This window comes from Gopherus flavomarginatus, chromosome 1, assembly GCF_025201925.1.
Source record: "Gopherus flavomarginatus isolate rGopFla2 chromosome 1, rGopFla2.mat.asm, whole genome shotgun sequence".
NCBI lineage: Eukaryota > Metazoa > Chordata > Testudines > Testudinidae > Gopherus > Gopherus flavomarginatus.
The window spans coordinates 4,399,065-4,421,706 of NC_066617.1; the positions used below are offsets into that span (position 1 = coordinate 4,399,065).

The 22,642-nt window shown below is 42.0% G+C and overlaps 1 pseudogene; it reads right to left on the reverse strand.

The window, feature by feature from the left end:
- Nucleotides 1–258: 258 nt before the first annotated feature.
- Nucleotides 259–17,887, reverse strand: LOC127032767 (claw keratin-like; annotated as a pseudogene).
- Between the last annotated feature and the right edge of the window lie 4,755 nt (nucleotides 17,888–22,642).

Consider the following 22,642-nt stretch of genomic DNA (forward strand, 5'->3'; position numbering starts at 1 on the left):
AGGTCTCTTTTTCCCACTCTCAAGAGACTTAAAATCATAATAAATATAACTGATGCCTGTCTTAAGGCCCCTATTTCCTTTAAACTGTGAGGTTTGTGTAAACAACCTGCATGTAAATCAAAATGAGTCCACACATGAAAGCGAGAATCAGCGCACGGGTGGGAAAGCCTTGGTAGAAAGAGTCATAAAGCGTAACATTAGAAATGCAGCACGGCTGTCAGCCCAAGGTGCTGAGCACACACAACTCCACTGAGTTCAGCTGGAGCCCTGTTTGCCCAGCACTTCTGAAAGCCATGCCCAAAAGATCAGGGGTGAATCTGTATCTGGCTTTTCATTTCCTGGTTCTTCCTTCTTCCACGGATGTTGCTGCTGGCTTTAGCATGGCCCACAGCTTCCACTGAGATAACTATAGCAAGATACCTTGGAATCACACAATCCACCATAACCATAACCACCCAGATAACTGCCTAATCCCCCATAGCCACATAATCCCTCATAACTGTAACGGCGACCCTAACCACCGTATCCCCCTAAACCATACAATCCTCCATAACTGTCATAAACAGATAGCTAAGGGTTAATGTCTCTTTCACCTGGAAAGGAGTAACCTGAAACACCTGACCAGAGGACCAATCAGGAAACAAGACTTTTTCAAATCTGGGTGGAGGGAAGTTGTGTGTGAGTCCTTTATTCTTTGTCTTGTATCTGTCCCTCTCGGCTATGAGAAATGATTTTTCTGTCTCCTGCCTTTCTAATCTCCTGTTTCCCAGTTGTAAGTACAAAAGATCAGATAGTGATTTATATGTTTTTTTTTGTATTTACATATGTATAGTTGCTGGAGTGTTTTGAATTGTATTCTTTTTGAATAAGGCTGTTTATTTATATTTCTTTTAAGCAATTGACCCTGTATTTGTCACCTTAATACAGAGAGACCATTTTTATGTATTTTTTCTTTCTTTTTATATAAAGCTTTCTTTTTAAGACCTGTTGGAGTTTTTCTTTGGTGGGGAACTTTCACTCTAAACAACATTCTGATTGTGGAAGAAGTGTTTTCTGCAACATGCCCTATGGCTGTGCAGCATTTATGTAAAATCTCATCCCATAGCCACTTCCTCTTTCCTCAAGAAGGGGCAATTTTCATCTCTCTTTGGCTTCTTGCTGGGGCTCATTGCTGGGTTCAGGCAGCTGCATTGTCTCACAAGACATTCTATTCCTGGCTTCTCATGGATGGAGTGAAAGTTTCTGATAGAGTACAGGCTTCAAGAATTACCTCAAACCCTTTCCATATATGAGCACTGCTTCCTTTCCCTCTCTGCCATCTCTCCCCTTGATCCATCAGCAAATCTGCTCTAGGCAGCCCTTTGAGACGGCATTGGTGACCCAAGTCCAGTTGTAGATCAGGTTTTACTCACCATACAATGATACTGACCCGAGAGCATAGGGCCATCACAAAGGCCCCTGCTCCACTTAAATCCCCGCTAAGACCTAGTTATAAGTTCAGTGTGGGACTAAAATTGTCTACAGAGGTTGTACTATCCCCCCTGCCAAAGAGTGAATTTCAAATTCAAGGTCCTGACAGGAAATATGCTGGAGGCAATGGAATGATGCCCATTGACTTCAAAGGAAATTGGCTCAACCTGTTGGTAAAGGAGGTGGAGAGAATGCAGAAAAATGGCTCCCTCCTTACTGGCCAGTTTAGAATGAACTGCCCAGTGCCCATAAGCATGACCAGCATGAATTGAAAGGATCAAACTGGATTCCCTTTATGATAGCCAGTTGTACTACTGATGCCACTCAGAATCACCTTGACATTCATTATAATTGCAGCACCAATAAAGTCAGTGGAATGACACGAGAAATGCAGTTGATTCATACCATTTAAGGATGAAAGAAAGATGAAGAGTGCAACGTTCATGTCACAACCTCTGAGGCTGAGATTATCCCAACAATCACCAACGCTGAGGAAAACAGCTCCATCCAAAGGAGGATTTTGCAAGGCAATCAAGTTTGTTTGGTAACCAATTAGGACCTACCCCACAAACAGCATCTCAGATCCTCCAGGCAGTCCTAGGAACTGTATAAAAGCGCTCAGGACTCACACCTTTTCTAAACACTTCTCCAGACTTCATCTCCATAGTGAACTTGGTAAATCCAATTCAGCTCAATCACTTTTCAATTCTGGAGATGTGACAGTAGGGGCTCTTTTCATTTAAGATGGAATCTTGCATGTCCTCACTGTGATATTTATTAGGGATGAGGATGTTCTCCCATAAATACTTTGTGTAGTGATTCAGTTACAGGAGCTGGTGGATTCGTGTTTTGGAACTAATAGGGGTCTTTTAGGAGCAATCTATCCAATTAGGAAACATATTTCCTATTAACTGGAACTAGATTTAGGGCATTGAAATCTTTTCAGTAACTTTAGAAAGTCATTTCGACATTTCTTATTTAGCTGGATTAGAAGAAACTTTCCCAGGTTAGTCCAGAAAGGGCTAATTCAGTGGTCTTTTATTTTCACCTGAAGTAGCTGTTACTTCTCACTATTGGAGGCAGGAGAATGGATGAAGTTGACAAGTGATGTAATTTTAGATTGATAATATTTTTTATGCATTCAAAACTACATTCAAATGAAAATGAAACATCCCCAGATTGTGTGGCTTTAAGTTATGACTTTATTAACAGTATGATATGAGAGGTTGGCCTCCATTTTGTCTAAAGTGATTGCAGGACTCAGTGCAGAGATGTCTAATTCCAACAACAATCTATGAATATTCTAAGAAGAAAACCATTTCCACGTGTGAAACACCAGCGAGTGTTTGTGAGGTGCTTTGAACTCTTGAGTTTGGAGTACACTGAAGAACTTCCAGCCTTAATACGCTTACTCTCTGTGGTTGATAGGCCTGGAAAAAGAGGCATGTTGAGGTGAAGGTCACAAATGGGGGTCAGTTGCAGAAAAAAACACAGCTCAATCCTTTCGACTCCTCCTACCATGGGCTGAGCACCAGGTTGATCCCTGTTACACCGTGTTACAAGACAGGGTTAGTAATATGTCTGGTTAAAATATGGTTGCATCCTTGGATTTAAGCATCAACAATAAAAAGCTGGCTAATGTTGTGATCGACTTTCACTGTCCTTACATGTGAATATAATACTTCTCCAAAGGAATTACGTGTCTGTCAATTTCTATCTTTCTTTCTATAGCCTTTTCCTACACCTCTTGTCCACTCGCACTAAACTTCCCTCTCAACTGGTCTCTCTTAATGGCTTTGTCTGAAAAACACCAATGAGAATAAATGTCATTATTTCTTTCCTGGATATCTGAGATTCTGTGTCCATGTTAGACATTTCTGATATAGAATATTGCTGGGATCATGGTAATCACTTCCTTAATTTAGGATTTAACGTCTGCTTGTAAACCAGTGCAGTCTGATATCCCAGTGTAGTTCTTTGATTTTTCAAAGCTTGAAAGTCAACAAAACTTGCTGATGAATAAACAGAAAACTTTACTTTTCTCCAAAGAAATCACTAAGGACAAGCGCCTCAGCAGGGGAAAAGAGAGATCAGGTCCACTGACTTCCATGGAGCAACACTCAATTACACCAACTGAGAAGAAGAACTTTTCATGGGTATTTCTGCTCAGAAGAACATAGGAATTGCTAGACTGGATGACATCACTTGTCAACTTCATCCATTCTCCTGCCTCCAATAGTGAGTGCGGTATGTAACAAAAAAATCAATGTGTGCAAGTTGCACTTTCACGATAAAGGGATTGCACTACAGTGCTTCTATGAGGTGAATCGAAAAATACTATTTCTTTTATCATTTTTAGAGTGCAAATACAAATCAAAATTAATAATATAAAGTCAGCACTGTACACTTTGGACTCTGTGTTCTTAGTGAAATCAATCTATAGGAAAATGTAGAAAAACATCCAAAATATTTAATACATTTTACTTTGTATTCTATTGCTTAACAGTGCGATTAAAATTGTGATTAATCATGCTTAATTTTTTAAATTGCAATTAATTTTTTTTGAGTTAATCGAGTGAGTCAACTGTGATTAATCAACAGTCCTAATACCTATTTTAAAGTTGAAGGGTAGATGCTGAACTAGTGTAAAGGAGGATAGTTCCATCAACTTCAAATTGAAGAAAGGTGCTTTACCCAACCTTGTTTGGAGTGTATCTTTCTGAGCATAGTCTGCACCTGCACCCGTAGCTGCTAATATCTAATATACGGTGAAATCAATGGGAAACATCAGCTATTGCATCACCATCCATGAGTAGCCACGAGAACTGGGTCTTGTGAGAAACTTCAGCTAATAACGAAAAGGCCGAAGCAGAAGACTTGCAGAGTTAAGGAGAACTTCTTCAACAGTCAGATTGCTGTGGGATGAGACTGGATTAAGTCTGATCAGCCTAGGGTATCCTGCAAGTCCCTTCTCCGACAAAGTTTTTCAGCCAGAATTAGAATCTTTTTAAAGTGCAAAATTGACCCTTGCCAGGATTTCTTCTAACCTGAACACCAGAAAATGCCTCCCCTCAATTGTAGGGCACAGAATATCACTGAAGTCTATGGAGCTGTACTGATGTACACTAGCTCAGCATCCTTTCGTCAGTGAAGGCAGATGCAGCATCCAGTCACTGGGGTGAGCCCTTGGGGAGGTGCCCCTGTCATAACCTTAGTCCCAGATTTGGACCTTAGCGTCCAAAATATGGGGGTTAGCATGAAAACCTCCAAGCTTAGTTACCAGCTTGGACCTGGTACCTGCTGCCACCACCCAAAAAATTAGAGTGTTTTGGGGCACTCTGGTCCCCCTGAAAAACCTTCCCTGGGGACCCCAAGACCCAAATCCCTTGAGTCTCAAAACAGAGGGAAATAATCCTTTTTCCCTTCCCCCCTCCAGGTGCTCCTGGAGAGATACACAGACACAAGCTCTGTGAATCCAAACAGAGTGACTCCCCCTCTCTGTTCCCAATCCTGGAAACAAAAAGTACTTTCCTATTCCCCCAGAGGGAATGCAAAATCAGGCTAGCAAATCCAACACACAGATCTCCCCGATTTCTTCCTCCCACCAATTCCCTGGTGAGTACAGACTCAATTTCCCTGAAGTAAAGAAAAACTCCAACAGGTCTTAAAAGAAAGCTTTATATAAAAAGAAAGAAAAATACATACAAATGGTCTCTCTGTATTAAGATGATACAATACAGGGTCAATTGCTTAAAAGAATATTGAATAAACAGCCTTATTCAAAAAGAATACAAATCAAAGCACTCCAGCACTTATATTCATGCAAATATCAAAGAAAAGAAACCATATAACTTACTATCTGATCTCTTTGTCCTTACACTTAGAAACAGAAGACTAGAAAGTAGAAACTACTTCTCCAAAGCTCAGAGAAAGCAGGCAGACAGACAAAAGACTCAGACACAAACTTCCCTCCACCCAGAGTTGAAAAAAAAATCCTGTTTCCTGATTGGTCCTCTGGTCAGGTGCTTCAGGTGAAAGAGACATTAACCCTTAGCTATCTGTTTATGACAGCCCCACTCCCACCCAGTCACAGCATGGGGAGCCTGGGACTCCACAGGTGGCCAGTGAGTTCCCAACGCACGTCTCCAGGGCAGGCTCTCGCTGAAAGGGTCTGTGAGGCAGGGACAGAGAGTCAGGTTTGTCAGTAACCACCCAAAAAATTATTGTGAGAACCCTTGAATCCTAATCCATAATTTGGGGGCATCTAATCAAAGGGAAAAAATCTACTATTAAAATAATGCAGCCCTAGAATCAGAGAATCATAGAATATCAGGGTTGGAAGGGACCCCAGGAGGTCATGTAGTCCAACCCCCCTACTCAAAGCAGGAGCAATTCCCAACTAAATCATCCCAGCCAGGGCTTTGTCAAGCCTGACCTTAAAAACCTCTAAGAAAGGAGATTCCACCACCTCCCTAGGGAACCCATTCCAGTGCTTCACCACTCTCTGAGTGAAAAAGTTTTTCCTAATATCCAACCTAAACCTCCCCCACTGCAACTTGAGACCATTACTCCTTGTTCTGTCATCAGGTACCACTGAGAACAGTCTAGATCCATCCTCTTTGGAACCCCCTTTCAGATAGTTGAAAGCAGCTATCAAATCCCCCCTCATTCTTCTCTTCTGCAGACTAAACAATCCCAGTTCCCTCAGTCTCTCCTCATAAGTCATGTGCTCCAGCTACTCATTTTTGTTGCCCTCCGCTGAACTCTTTCCAATTTTTCCATATCCTTCTTATAGTGTAGGGCCCAAAACTGGACACAGTACTCCAGATGAGGCCTCACCAGTGTCGAATAGAGGGGAGTGATCACATCCCTCGATCTGCTGGCAATGCCCCTACTTATACAGCCCAAAATGCCATTAGCCTTCTTGGCAACAAGGGCACACTGTTGACTCATATCCAGCTTCTCATCCACTGTAACCCCTAGGTCCTTTTCTGCAGAACTGCTTTCTAGCCATTCGGTCTCTAATCTGTAACACTGAATGGGATTCTTTCATCCTAAGTGCAGGACTCTGCACTTGTCCTTGTTGAACCTCATCAGGTTTCTTTTGGCCCAGTCCTCTAATTTGTCTAGGTCTCTCTGTATCCTATCCCTACCCTCCAGCATATCTATCACTCCTCCAAAGTTTAGTGTCATCTGCAAACTTGCTGAGAGTGCAATCCACGCAATCCTCCAGATCATTAATGAAGATATTGAACAAAATCGGCCCCAGGACTGACTCTTGGGGCACTCCACTTGAAACCGGCTGCCAACTAGACATGGAGCCATTGATCACTGCCCGTTGAGCCCGACGATCTAGCCAACTTTCTACCCACCTTATAGTCCAATCATCCAGTCCATACTTCTTTAATTTGCTGGCAAGAATACTGTGGGAGACCGTATCAAAAGCTTTGCTAAAGTCAAGGAATAACACATCCATTGCTTTCCCCTCATCCACAGACCCAGTTATTTCCTCACATAACACAGATATCTTTAATGAGCCTGTGCACACAGACAACTTCAATGAGCCTCAAGTGCTTTGAAGTCCTTTGATTTGAGGAAGCCTCCGATTGGCAAGCATAATATCACTAAGAGATCTGGTTTATGTTGAGGTGAACAGGTACATTGACTTGAAGGTTACATGGGAGCAAGTGGTAGAGTCAGCAAAAAAACCAATCATAGTGATTACTCACCCCATGTTCACCACTGCTCCTGAACTGCATTGGACAGTTCCCATTCAAGGCTCCCAAATATCCGACTGCAGCATGAGTGAAATCAGTAGAATGATCTCAGGAATGTAGCTGGCTCATAACTGCAGGATATAATGTACATGTAGGGCTGGATTTAGGGGCAGATGACCCAGGTGGCCACTTGGGGTGCCGGGTTTGGGAGGTGCAGGGCTTGGGGTGTTGTTTTGGTTGTTATCAGCAGAAAGTAGAATGTTTGAAGTAAAATGCTTCAGGTATTCCAAATGTGGATTCATTTTCACTAACCTCCTCAGAACTATGTTTTCCTCAAACCTTCTACAATCTTGTCAGCCAGGCCCTCATGGGTGTATAAGGGGTGGGGTCTTGCTAGTCAGGCAGTGAGCTATAAGAACGAAGCAAAGTGAGAGCCCAGCTGCGATACTGTCAACCTTTTTTTATTGTGTCATTGTGAAAATGTACTTGTGTTTTAAGAGGTGAAGGGTGTAAGTAGTGACTAATAGAGGACATATTTAACTAGACGCATGTGGTATCTATCGAACCCTTCTCTACGCAACAATATAAAAAAATACCATTACTTCTTTTGCCATACCTAACATGTAATGTTTGATGACATTCTAAGACTGCAGAACATAGACCTTTGCTCTCCCTAATACTCACTGTTTTCCTTCAGAGAAAATAAAAGATGCCCCCGAAGAAGCCTTCAGGTGCTCAGTAGAGGAAGCAAAAAGCTCAGTTACAATCTAGTCTGCAGAAAGGGGCAAATTTGATGGGAAAATATCTGAAACAGAACAGCATAGACCGGACACTAGCCATCTTCCCAGTGCAGAAGAAATCAAAGAGCAAAGCATAAATGAGGAAAGTCCTATTACTAAGGAATGAGCAGATCTAGCTGAAGATAAGGAATGCAAATGTGAGGAAAGTGACGGAGAATCATCCAGTTTTCCTGGCAGAATAAAGGAGAGTGATGATAATTATCAGTGGTTCGCAGTCATGTTGGAAGGGCATAATGAGTGGGGTCCCGCAGGGATGAGTTCTGTATCCGGTTCTGTTCAATATCTTCAGCAATGATTTAGATCATGGTATAGAGAGTACACTTATAAAGTTTGTGGATGATACTAACCTAGTAGTAGATGCTGCAAGAGTTTTGGAGGATAGGATTAAAATTCAAAATGATCTAGACAAATTGGAGAAATGGTCTGAAGTAAATAGGATGAAATTCAATAAGGACAAATGTAATGTGCTTCATTTATCAAATCAATGAATCAGATCCTGTTTTATCATCAGCGATCCTAATCTCTACTGATATTGATCACACAGTTTTGAAGGGCCCTGGCAAAATGGAGGATATGTTTCCAGTAAATGGGCAGATCACAGAGCAAAAGAATACTCACCAATGGTGAGAAACCAACTTGGCCTGGGCTAGTTACTCAAAATGAACTGACAGTGTCTTCCGCTTTTGTTGCAAAATAGTTGACAAGAATGCCAAATCTCTGCTTGAGTTTTTCAGATACAATTACTGGCATAACTTAGCTGATGTTCTGAAGCAACATGAAAAGTCACCCGGCCATGTTATGGCCTACTCCAAACGGATGGAGGTAAAGTCCAGGCCCAAGCTGAACAAATGCATAGACACAGAAAACTAGTACATTATTAATGTAGAAACCCAGCATTGGAGGAATGTGCTCAAGTGTCTGATCTCAACTACCCTCTTCCTTGAAAAGAATAATTTGGCTTGCCAGAGCTCATCGGGTAAGTTGTTCGATGAACATAAGAACATAAGAACGGGCCTTACTGGGTCAGACCAAAGGTCCATCTAGCCCAGTATCCTGTCTACCGACAGTGGCCAATGCCAGGTGCCCCAGAGGGACTGAACCTAACAGACAATGATCAAGTGATCTCTCTCCTGCCATCCATCTCCACACTCTGACAAACAGAGGCTAGGGACACCATTCCTTACCCATCCTGGCTAATAGCCATTTATGGACTTAACCTCCATGAATGTATCCAATTCTCTTTTAAACGCCGTTATAGTCCTCGCCTTCCCAACTTCCTCAGGCAAGGAGTTCCACAAGTGGACTGTGCACTGCGTGAAGAAGAACTTCCTTTTATTTGTTTTAAACCTGCTGCCTATTAATTTCATTTGCTGACCCCAAGTTCTTGTATTATAGGAATAAGTAAATAACTTTTCCTTATCCACTTTTTCCACATCACTCATGATTTTAAATACCTCTATCATATCCCCCCTTAGTCTCCACTTTTCCAAGCTGAAGAGTCCTAGTCTCTTTAATCTTTCCTCTTGTGGGACCCTCTCCAAACCCCTAATCATTTTAGTTGCCCTTTTCTGAACCTTTTCTAATGCCAGGATATCTTTTTTGAGGTGAGGAGATCACATCTGTACACAGTATTCGAGATGTGGGCATACCATGGATTTATAGAAGGGCAATAATATATTCTCAGTCTTATTCTCTAAAAGTAGTTTCCTTGATGTGGTAGAGTTCTGTAGAAAATAAGGCAATGTGTGACCAGCTAAGTCATTTAGTTCATAGAAAAATTATGGACCATTACTGCAGGAGAACAATTCAAAACAAATCGATTGATCTTATGGCAAGGAAGGTGCTTGATAACATTGATACGACTCAGCAAAGTAAAGTACTATGCCGTAATAATGGACTGGACTCTCAACATTAGTCACAGGGAAAAGATGTCATTTACAGTAAGGATGAGGAAGAGAGTTGTGTCCAAGTAAAGGAACACTGAGACGGGTTCGGTCACGGAGACCCCCTTGGGACTGTCACCTGATGTGCTGAGACTACCTCTGAGCCCATTTTCCCTGCCAGCTTGGGAATTCCAGTACCCTGTCTTGTAGAGCCAGGCGCACAAGTCTGCTGCAAAACAGACCCAGGGTCTGAACCACGTCCCCAAAGCTGTGGACTTAACTGAAAACAGCTTAGGAAGTGCTCCTGTCTCCAGCAGCCAGCAGCCAGCTTCCAATGGGATCCAAACCCCAAATAAATCTCTTTTACTCTGTGTAAACTTATCCAGGGTAAACTCATAACTTGTCCGCCCTCTATAACACTGGTAGAGAGATATGCACAGCTGTTTGCTCCCCCAGCTAGTAATCACTTTCTCTGGTTTAAAAGTGATTTTATTAAGCATAAAAAGTAGGATTTAAGTGATTCCAAGTAATAACAGACAGGTCTAAGTAAGTTACCAAGCAAAAGTAAAACAAAAGATGCAAGTCTAAGCCTAATACATTAAGAAACTGAGTACAAGCAAATTTCACCCTCAGAGATGTTCCAATCAGCTTCTTTCACAGGCCGGAATCCAACATGAGGTGCAAGAGTTGGCAAACCAGATCACTGATTTCACTGGTTTAGCACAATATCCCATTCCCAGGAAACGTTGTAAGAAAGACAATAAAAACTCAGTTGATGGACATCATGACCACTACTACTTTGATGAGATGCTGTCTTGATTTCGTTGTGGCCTACAGAGACAACAGATTTGAAGAGGTCCTCACTGTTGCCAAAGAAATGGCAGAAAACTTAGGAGCTGAACAGTCTTCAAGGAAATTCGTATTCATTGGAAGAAGAGACAGTTTGGTTATGAGTGCAGAGACGAGGTGATGGGAAGCTCAAAGAAAACTTCAAGAGGGAGTTTTTTTTGCTCCCTCGTCAAGACTGCTCAAGTGTTCATCAAAGAAAGGTTCAGACAAATGAAGCACAGCAAAAAGACCTGGGTTTTTTTGTATGCTCTTAATAAGCTGCCAACAGACACAAAAAGACTCTTGATCAATTGTACAGATCATCAATGAATGCTGACGCATGGGGAATATTCTGACCTCAATGATAAAGACCTGTGTGTCGAATTGGACAAGATCCATCATATTTTGCCACATGGGAAGCACTCTCCACTCCAACTTCTCCAATTCATTCAGAATGAAGAGCTGAAGGACACTTTTCCTAATGTGTGGACAGCTTTGAGGATTCTGCTCACACTGCCAGTCACAATGGCTAGGGATGAGTGCAGTTTTTCCAAGCTCCAGCTCATTAAAACATATCTTCAATCGATGATGGCCGATAAGAGACTAACATTGCTTGCTCTTTTATCACTTGAAAATGCCATTGGCCAGCATTTGGATCTCTCTGATGCTGTGCTACAGTTTGCAAGAGCAAGGGTGAGAAAAGCGACCTTCTGAACTAAAGGACTAGGGTAACATTCTAAGGCTGTCACCTGCAGTAATACTATTTAATACTGGTCTAGCCAGTGTTGGTGCACAGTTCAATTGCTGGATGTTAGTACAGTTCAGTTATACTTAAAATTAAAAAAAAAAATCTATAAGCTTAGAGAAAGTGACTTTCTTTATTTGCTTATATATGGCATGAATAAATATAGATTTACAGATCATAGCATGCAAATACATAGTCTTATGTGACAGGGAAAAATCATTGCATACAAATCATACAGCAAGGTCATGAAATGGGCTACAAATGGTATTCAAAAGTTTAAAAATTGGAGGAGGGAGCACCAAAGGTGCTCCTCACCCAGGGCACCATTTGGTCTAGGGTCGGTCCTGCGTGTACATTACACCACGTAGAGTTAGGAACAAATTAGGGCTGTCAAACACTTTAAAAGTTAATGGAGGTGAATCACACTGTTAAACAATAATAGAGTACCATTTATTTAAATATTTGTGTATGTTTACTATATTTTCATATATATTTATTTCAATTACAACATCGAACACGAAGTGTACAATGCCCACTTTATATTATTATTTTTGAATACAAATATTTGCACTGTAAAAAAGAAACAAAACAAATAGTATTTCTCAGTTCGCCTAATACAAGTGCCATAGTGCAATCTCTTTATCATGAAACTTGAATTTACAGAGGTAGAATAATGCACAAAAAATAACTGCATTCAAAAATAAAACCATGTAAAACTTTAGAGCCTACAAGTCCACTCAGTCCTACTTCTAGTTCTGGCAATTGCTCAGATAAATAAGGTCATTTACATTTGCAGGAGATAACGCTGCCCACTCCTTGTTTACAATATCACCTGAAAGTGAAAACAGGCATTCACATGGCATTGTTGTAGCCGGCATCGCAAGATAAAGAGATTCCACTATAGCACTTGTATGAGGTGAATTGAAAAATACTATTTCTTTTGTTTTCCATTCTTACAGTGCAAATATATGTGATCAAAAATAATATTGTATTCTGTGATGCCATAGAAATCAATATATTTGAACTGTAGAAAAACATCAAAAATATATAATAAATTTCAATTCTTATTCTACTGTTTAACAATACTATTAAAATGGCAATTTTTTTTATCGCGATTATTTTTTTCAGATTATCACGTGAGTTAACAGCAATTAATCGACAACCCTAGAAAAAATTAATCATCAAAAACAAAGAGAAAAAAATTATATCAATTGACGGCGTTATCAAAGATTTGTTTGTAGCTAATTAGGCCCTCAGGAAAATAGTTTTGATAGCTTTTATAATCATTCACTCACACAAACATTCACACAGGTTCTGCAATGATTGCTATAGTTACCAGCCTAGAGGTTGCTCATGGCAGAGTACTTGCCAGGTAGCCTGCACACGAGGGTGGAGCCGAGTCCTTGCCAGATGTACATCTGATGCTCCTGGAGGATGGTTGCAGAACCAGACTCAAAGAGCTCAGTGCCCTGGTCCTGTTCTTATAGGTCTTTGCCTCAATGTATGTCTATGGAAGTTGCTTCATCATGCTGAATTCGTGAATCCTCCCTGCATTATCTTCAGCCCGTTGATGGTTGTGAGTCTTAGGTTTCAGCTGGTACTAGTTTCTGATCGATTATCTACCTGTCACAAACACACACTCCCATGCACTCAGCATTCTTACATCCAGATTTACTAGGTATGATTTAATTCTTCTCTCCCTCTTTTTATTGCTAAAAGATTTACAAAGCATAACAGCATTCTTATCAGTTACTTGCATATTCAATCCGTCTACAGGCCTTAGATAATTGGTATTTTGTCCTTGGGCTTCTTACAAAGATTCATTCAACAAATTTCAGCAGAGAACAGAGAGAAATTCAAGTCTCTAAGACAGACATTTCTTTTAACAACTATATTCTACTTTTATTCTTTTATATTTTAACTAGATCCAACAAAATTCCATGTTTCCTCCATAAAAAAACAATTCATTGTTCTTCTGCTTTCTTCTAAAGCAGCTGGTGAATGACATTCATTGAGACAGGATACTGCATTAGGTGGGCCATTCTTCTCTTCTAGCATGGCAACTGCTACCTTCTTATGCACAGGAGTAATGCTAGGTGCAGATCTTTGTCAATCAGAATGATGCTAGGTGATCTCCTATCCATGAATACGGATCGTTTCTGCCTTTTAAATTACTAACAGAAGCTGCATAACGGAGAAGTTTTTCAACTTTTTCTTTTACTGTGTTTTGCTTTAGTTGAGACTGACCAGAGTGAAATAAGTAATTAAAAATGGTGGCAGACAGACTTGATTGTCAAACTCTGCAACAGCAATAAAAAAGTAAGAGAACTGTGTGAGAAATACATCAGTTTGGAGCTGGTGATAGCACACGGCCTTTCTTGAAACCATGGAAATCTAGTTTTGCTATTCTGCTTTCTTTCTTTATTTTGACAATTTTTAACTCCCCTTTATTCCAAATTCAAATATATACTACCTCATACTACTGGTCTTCTAATTTAATTGCTCTTCCATTCATTATCTTTTCCTATCACCAAAGGCTTCGATATCGTTTGGCCAAAAATGTCCTCCAGGTTTGGATACCTCCAGTGTTCGCGCACCACTCAGGAAACCTTGTAGCCTGTTATAAATAAATGTTGAGCATGAACTGCTCTGGTTTCCTTCAGTGGGACTTTTGAGTACTCAGCACTTCAGAAAAATGGGCTTTTATATAAAATCAATGGCGCCTTTGGAAAGAGGTTGGCTTAGCTCCATCCAGAAGTGAAATCATTGGACTTTTGTCTTATTTAGCCCAAGTGCAATTCTCTTAGGTCTGAATTCTTGTGTGAAATGCTCTCCCTGGAATTCAAAGGATGAGATTTCCTAGCCATTCCAATTTAAAGAAAAGAAAAGGCGTGTTTGCAACATACTTGTGAAATCAACTTTTGTTCGTGTCATTTGAGCAAAGAGTGGAGATTGCTGCTAACCAGTTGATGAACACATCAGGGCAAAGAATGAGAGGAAGATTAATTTCATTGAGTTATATTGGTGCAATGAAATCAAAAAAATCTCAATATGAGGCTGATCTATTTCTGCCCCATTGTCCTACAGCTCCACCATTGCAAAGTAAGTTCAAAGCTCATGTCAAGGCCCTCACTCAGTTGAATTTAACCTCCGCCCTCACCCACACACAGTAGATTGCCCTAAAAGACGGCTTTCCAGATGGATGCTACATGCTCCATGTCACTGGACATCAGAGGAGAAGAGAAGAATGTTCTGGAAAAAGAAGAATTATTCAGAGACGGTTGCTGACTCCATAATTACGTTTACGCAGAGTCTCTGTTTGAGAATTTATTATTCAAAATGCTCTCAAATGACATGCCAGAGATACATTGGTTTTTACATTTACCCTTAGTGCCGGGAAGAGCGGTGATGATGGAAATGGGGTTTCGTTTGGTAAGAGGGCTCCTAACAGGGTTGTCAACTGTCCAGTCACACAAATCCAAACACTGTTGCCCTACCCCTGCCCCTTCCCCAATGCCCCATTCCCCACTTCACTCCTTCCCTGAAGCTGTACCCCGCTCACACCATCCTCCCTCCTTCTATGACTTGCTTTCCTTTTCCATCACTCACTTTGATGGGGCTGAGCTTGGGAGTTGGGGTACTGGAGCAGATGCAGGCTCTGTTGCGGCCGAGGGGATGGGAGCATGGGAAGGGACTAAACCTGGGGCAGGGGGCTGGGGTGCAGTAGGGATGCGGGGTACAAGCACTGGAAGGGAATTTGTGTGCAGGATGGCGCTCCAGAGTGTGTGTGGGGGGGTTTCCATGCAGAAGGGGGTTCTGGGCTGGAGCAGGGGCGCAGGGGGGATAACGGGTGTGGGCTCCGACTGGCCTTACCTCAGGCAGTTCCCGGTAGGTGACACAGTGAATCTAAGGCAGGCTCCCTGCCTGCCCTGGCCCTGCACCACTCCAGGAAGCATCCAGCATATTCCGGCAGCCCTCGGGGAAGGAATAGTGGGCTCTGCACACTGCCCCCACCCTCAGCGCTGACTCTGCTCCTCCCATTGGTGGGGAACTGCTTTAGATCTGAGCTATATATTGGCCTGGCTATGTGGCTGATCCCTTAGGATAAGCAGAACCTTCTATATGGTGAAATTGGTTTTTAATAACCAGTCATCATAAAGTGTTGCGGTGTGAAATAAGGGCTGGAGACTGCATTTTTGAGTTCTTGTTAACCACTGTGATGAGACAGAAATTTACTTCTTTACTAGCTTGGTATCTAACGTCAGAATAACCACCAGCATGGGGTGAGTCTGCCATATCCCTCAGCAGTTTGTCCTGAATCTGATATTCTCAGCTGTGACCCACTGAGGCCAGGTGACACTTACAAAAACCTGGGTCATTGTCCTTCAATGATTCACCCAGATGCTCACCATGAACCATATGGTTAGTCTTCTTGATACCAAAGGAAAAACTTATATTCTTGAAGTGAAGATCGGTCTAGGTATTTCCAGGAAAAGAGTCTGTGCTAATATAGGTAATGCTAGGAGGAACTGCACCCTGGTACCCAGGGCCTGCAGAAAGCTATCAGCCACTCCAAAGGTCGGATTCTCCCATCACTCCAGATCTTTGAAAATTGCAACTGGAGAAATGCCCGGTGCTGCCGGTTCCACAGGGAGGAATTTTGCAATTTTTAAGCAAAGAGGGAGGAACAAGGAGAACCAGAAGACCGATATTATGATGCAGCAGAGTTTTTAATGCAAATGAAATTGGCAGTACACAGTTTCAGGAAGTAATACTACAGAGCAGAAAGAATATATTTCCAGTATTTCAAGAAGGGCCATGACTGATCGCAGGCCTCAATGGGTGTATTTCAGACAAGATTTTCTGTTTGCATTGGTGCAGCTGCAGAGGTTCACAAACAAGTCCCCTTTACAACCACTTTAAGATCCTTGTTTTACCCAAGTTGCTGAGAAATGAGACAAAACAAAATAAGAACAGAGAATTATGCAACTTCTCCCTGTATGTCGGCCACAGAGAAGGTCAAAATGAGATGCTAAAGATACGTGGTGATGGAAAGGAAAGAACATGTGGGGCCTAATTCTCCTTGACACCAAGGTCTCTTTTTCCTTTCTAAAGGGACTTAAACTAACAATATATGTAAGTGATATCCATCTTAAGACTCCCTTTATACGGTGGGGTTAGTGTAAACAGCCTGCGTGTAATTCAGAATGAGCCCACATGGAAATAAAAGCATCAGCACATGGTTGAGAAAGCCTTGGCAGAAAGAGTCCTAAAGCATAACATTAGAAATGCAGCATGGCTATCAGCCCAAGGTGCTGAGCACACACAGCTCCCACCGAGTTCAACTGGAGCCCTGTTTGCCCAGGACTTCTGAAAGCCATGCCCAAAAGATCAGGGGTGAATCTGTATCTGGCAGTTCATTTCCTGGTTCTTCCTTCTTCCACGGATGTTGCTGCTGGGTTTAGCATGGCCCACAGTATCCACCAAGATACCTACGGCCATATCCCCCATATCCCCATAATCCCCCATAACCATAAAGACCTGGGTAACCGCCGTATCCCCCATGGCCCAATAATCCCCCGTAACCGTAATGGCCACTGTAACCATATAACCCCCTAAACTCCATAGCCGTATGATCCCCCCAACCGGATGAGCCTCCAAAACCAGGTGCGACCGCAGGTGCTCCTACAGCTCCCACTCCACTGTGTTGAGGGAAATTGCTGAGAATTGGTCCAGGGAGGGTCACGACAACCGGTGAGGGTCTGATCACCACTTCAGTGTCAGAGCACTGCCTAACGCATGGCTCGTTGCAGGTGCCAGTAACTGGACTGGGTCGGGCCACCCCTACATTCTGGATAGCACAGGCTGGAGAAAGTCATCTTTCTGGGATGGAGGTAAACCTCAAACGCACAACAGGGACTAGAGTCAAAAGAAGGTACAAGTGCCGGTCAAAGACTTCAGCTTATGTCTTCAATAGTGAGGAGTAACAGCTGGTTCAGAATAAAGTAGGAGAGCACTGAACTGGCCCTTTCTCTACTAACCTAGGGAAATGTATTCATAATTCAGATAAGTGAAATATGGTTAAGTGACTTTCTCAAGTTACTGAATAGATTGAAATGTCCTAATTCTTTTTCCGGTTAATAGGAAATATGTTTCCCATGAATCCACTAGTGCCTGAAACTAAATACCTACACAAGATAATTATGGAAGACCATCCTGATCCCTCATAAAAATCACATAAGTAAAAGCAAGATTCAGTCTTCAATGAAAATAGCCCCTACTGTCACATCTCTAGAGTTCGAAAGCAATTGAGTGTAATTGGACTTACCGAGTTCACTGAGGAGATGAAGTCTGGAGAAGTGATTAGAAGAGCCCTGAGTCGTGAGCACTTTTCTACAGTCCCTAGGACTGCCTGGAGCATCTGGGATGCTGTTTGTGGTGATGGTCCTAATTAGCTACAAAACAAACTTGATTGTCTTGCTATCTCCTCCTTTGGATGGAGCTGTTTTCCTGAGGGGCTTTGATCATTGGGCCAATCTCAGCCTCAGAGGGTGTGACATGCACATTGCACTCTTCATCTTTCTTTCATCTTAAAATTGTATGGGCCAACTGCATTCCTTGTGTCATTTTACTGACTTTTTTGTGGCTGCAGTGAGAATGAATGTGAAGGTGATTTTGAGCGGCCTCAATAGCACAACTGGCTCTGACGGAAGGAATCCAGGTTGGTCCTTTCAATTCATGCTGATCGTGGTTAGGGGCTTTGGGTCATTCATTGTAAACCTGCTAGGAAGGAGGGAGCCATTTTTCTGCATTCTCACCTTTCTCCATCTCACTGGGTCAGATCCAATTCCTTTTGAAGTCAATTGGAATCATTCCAATTCCTCCAGCATGTTTCCTGTCAGGACCTTACATTGGAAATTCACCTGTTGGCAGGGGTATAGTAAAATGCCCTATGAACAATTTTAGTCCCACTACACTTTCAAACTGAAACTTAGCAGGGACCTAAGCGGAGCATGGGCCTTTGTGATGGTCGTCTGCCAGGGGTGAATCTTACTCTACGGTGAGTAAAACTTTACCTAATGTTGGACCTCCACTTGTGTCACTAATGAGGTCACAAAGGGCTGCCTAGAACAGATTTGCTCACGGGTCAAAGTAGGGATGATGGCGAGTGAAAGGATTCAATCCTCTTCTGTAGATAAGGTTTAAATTGCAGAAAGCATTTCTCTCTGAACCAGAATATTGTTTAGAACGTAAAAGATATCCCCAAGAGAGGCTTCCACAGCCAGGGAAGAGGGCAGAAGGATCCTCCTTTAATTTTAAGGGCTTGAACATCTTTGAAGTTGGAGCAACTGTGCTGATTTACACCAAGAGAGAGCCTGCACTTTCAAATAAAAATGTTTCACAAAATACCACATGCAAAACTACATTTGAATGAAAATTAAATAGCACCAGATTGTGTGGATTTAGATCCAGAATGTTGTTTGGGAGGTGGTCTATGTGCGCTACTTTTTCTTTCCTTGCAAACACGTCTCTCTAATGGGTCACAGGAACGCAATGGTAATGAATTCTTCTAGGTTTGTGAAACGAGGCACAGGGTAGGTTATCTCAGTAATATTTCCTTCCTTACATATGAGGATAATAATTGTCCAATGGAATTCAAGCTTGTTCATATGCAGTATAGGAATACAAATCTCAATATAGAATTCAAACAGAAAAATTTTGGGGACAATACAATGTGTCTGCTGAAGTGTAAATACCCACCACTGAGGCTAAATCTTCAGATAAAGAGAATTAAAGTCCATGGCAAGACTTTAGGTGGTTGATTGTTGTTCACTCTTACATGAGAAGATCTTTCACTACAAGCATCCTCCAAAAAACCATAAAAAAAAATTAAGAAAAAATCCAGAATGAGCCTCTCTAAGAGTTGCTCTCAGGTTAGTGATTTATTTGGAAGCCATGAAATGTAATGTATTAGAGGAGTAGACATGTTAGACGATGCCACTGAAGAAGTGGGGGTTCATTTTTGACACTGCCAATCACTCCCTGTCTGACCTTCACTAAAATGTGCCATGGTAAACAGATATAATTGTAATATGCAGGGTGCATCATCTGAAGTGTCCTCTGATCTAAGCATTTCAAAGCACTTTACAAACACACATCATGTTTTATAAGGCCAAAGAGATGTAATATATATATATTATTATAATAGTAGTAACTTTTTAATGGGATTAAATGTTCCAATAATGAAGATGAGATTCTCTTTAAAGATGCATGTCAAGGTCTCAGATGTCATTCCAGTGCTCAGTTCATGAGTCTTAGCCTCTGAAATTGGGGCTCTTTGATTTTCATTCAATGAAACTTTGCATTTCCCATTTATATATATTTGACAGTTGAAGGGTAGATGCTGAACCAGCGGAAAGGAGGACAGTTCCATCCATCTGAGATTGAAGGAAGGCACCTTACCCTCCTTGGATTAGAGAAAACCTTTCTGCACCTCCACCTTCAGCTGCTCATATCTAATATACAGTGAAATCAATGGGAACCATCAGCCATTGCATCTCCATGCATGGGCAGCCAAGAGAACTGGGTCTTGTGAGAGACTTCAGCTAATAAAGAAAAGGACTGAGTTAAGGGGAACTTCTTCAATGGTCAGATTGCAGTGGGATTAATTGCAAGTCTGATCAACCTAGGGCATTCTGGAAGTCCCTTCTCCGACAAAGTTTTTCAGCCAGAATTAGAATGATTTCAAAGTGCAAAATTGACCCTCGCCAGGATTTCTTCTAACCTGAACAGCATAAAATGCCTCTCCATAATTGTAGGGCACAGAATATCATTGAAGTGTATGGAACTGGACTGAGGTACATTGGCAACTGCATGGCTTGAGGCTTGAGACAAATAAGTTGCTGAGCTGTTTTCAGTGAAGTCTGCAGCTTTGGGGATATAGACCAGACGCTGGATCTGGGTTGCAGCAGGCTAGTGTCTCTGGCTCAACAAGACAGGGCTCTGGAAGTCCCAAGCTGACAGGGAAAATGGGATCAAAGCTAATTTCAGCAAATCAGACGACAATCCCAAGGAGGTCTCTGTGACCAAACCCATCATGGGGTGTTCTCCTGGTCATCTGCCCTGCTTGCATGTGGCTGGGGAACGAGGAGCCCGAGACTCTGCAGGTGATCAGATGGTCTCTGGGGCAGGCTCTCGCTGAAGACCTGAGGGAGGCAGGGACAGAGAGACGGTTTTCTCAGAGCAGCCATCAGCAGACTCTGATTAAAGAGAGGGAAAAGGAGAAAGGTAAATACAAGTGCAAAGTACTTCACTTAGGAAAAAAATCCAGTGCACATGAGACACTGTCTGGAGAGACTCCTGGTCCTCAGGGTAGACTGTCAAAAACCAGGGCAGAGTTCCTAGCTGGTGCTATGTCTATAATTATAAGTATCAAGTGTGAAACTTCCAAAGTACTATAATAGTTTGACAATGGAGTGACAGACGGTCCTCTTACACACTCCAGTCTGTCTTGCCTTGCCGGCAAGCTGGAATGTGTGCTAAATGGTGGTGACTTCCTGCAAAAATCAAGAAAATAGTCACATTGTATCTAGTTCCACACTCACCCAGCTCAATTTGCATCCCAGATCTCACATGATAACATTGATAGTCAATTCGACACTAAACTAACTAAAGTTACTAGCTAAGAGAAAGGAATGAGAGTTATTGAGATGTTAAAGCAGATAAAAAATATATGTACAGGTTAGTCACAGTCTAGAATTCCTAAAGGCAGCAGAGATTTGGGAAACTGGTAGTTTCCCAAAAGTCTTTTCAGGCTCCTCAGAGTAACTCTTCTTCTCATTCGGTTATTCTGCCTGTGAGAATCCAACCAGCCCAGAGATGAAGAATTTTCCCTTGTGTCCATACTTATAGTTTCTTCTCAGATAAAGAAGCTCATTGAGTCACTATTGATGTGGGCTCCTTCTCTGGCAGAGGGAGAAGGATGCATTTAAGGTCTTTGATCAGCACACACAGTGACCACTTATCTTCAAATGCACAAGAATTCCCACCTTCCCGTTAAATTTCTTCATTTGCATTACACAAGACTTCTTTCTCATTGGATGGGTGATTTAGTTACAGGGCTATATACAATGTAAATGTTTGCTATTACCTTCTAACTGGGTACAGGTAAGTGAAAACAATGCATGCACCATCCCATTAGTTGTCAGGATGTTTAAACACCAAATAGATTCTTAGATATTGAACAATCACTTTCATTTATACTTATACACAAGTGAACTGGCCTGGCTTCCAGCTGTGAGTTTGTCAGTTCTCAGCTGACACTTGGTTTACCAGCATCACAGCACAATTACAAAATGGGGAACAACTGGTTAGGTGGTAATATAGCTGAAAAGGATCTTGGGTTCCCTAAAGCTTAGGCTGACTTCTCTGGAGTCTCAGTTAAAGTCTCTGATCACTAAATCTACACAGTCTGCTGAGTCAAAAGCAACATCTTCCTTCCAATTGTTTTCAGGAATCTTCCGTTGGAATCCAGGCAGACTCATTCTCCTCCTCTGCTGAAAACACTGTTAGCCAATCAGATAACTGATTAACCAACTACCCCATTAAGTATATAGATTTTAAAAAAAACCCAACTCTGTTACAAGTCAATGCAAAACTGAAAACAGCAAAATATAAATGACTCTTCCCTACGATTACATTTACAGAAAAGTTGGTGACTCACACACGTTGAGACAATTTAATTAAAAGTGTTTGGCTAAAATAAAAAATTCAAAGTATATAATTAAAATAAAAGGAATTACTTTTCCCTCCCAGTTTCCCCTGTAATTTACATTCCTCAGGCTTCCCTCTTGGAGGGTTGTAACAAAATCACTGACCTGCTGCAACATGCTTCCGAGTTTGAGCAAACAGCCTGTTTCCTGCTCCTGGGCCCAGCTTCTCCCTGCCGCACAGAGCACAGGGCCTGGCACAAAGCAGCTGCCCTGACTGCTGCCCTCATGGGGTCTGATCCCAGCACCAGGGAACCGATTGGAGCAGCCCCTAAACGACCGCAACCAATTCCAGAAGCTTCTGGCTGGGGAGTGCGAAATCTGCCTAGCAACAACGACCCAGACACAACTCGCTCCTATCCACCCTGCCCACACCAGAGAGCTCTTAAAGAGACAGCTCCCTGTTAGGGACATGGGTTAATCTGCAGCA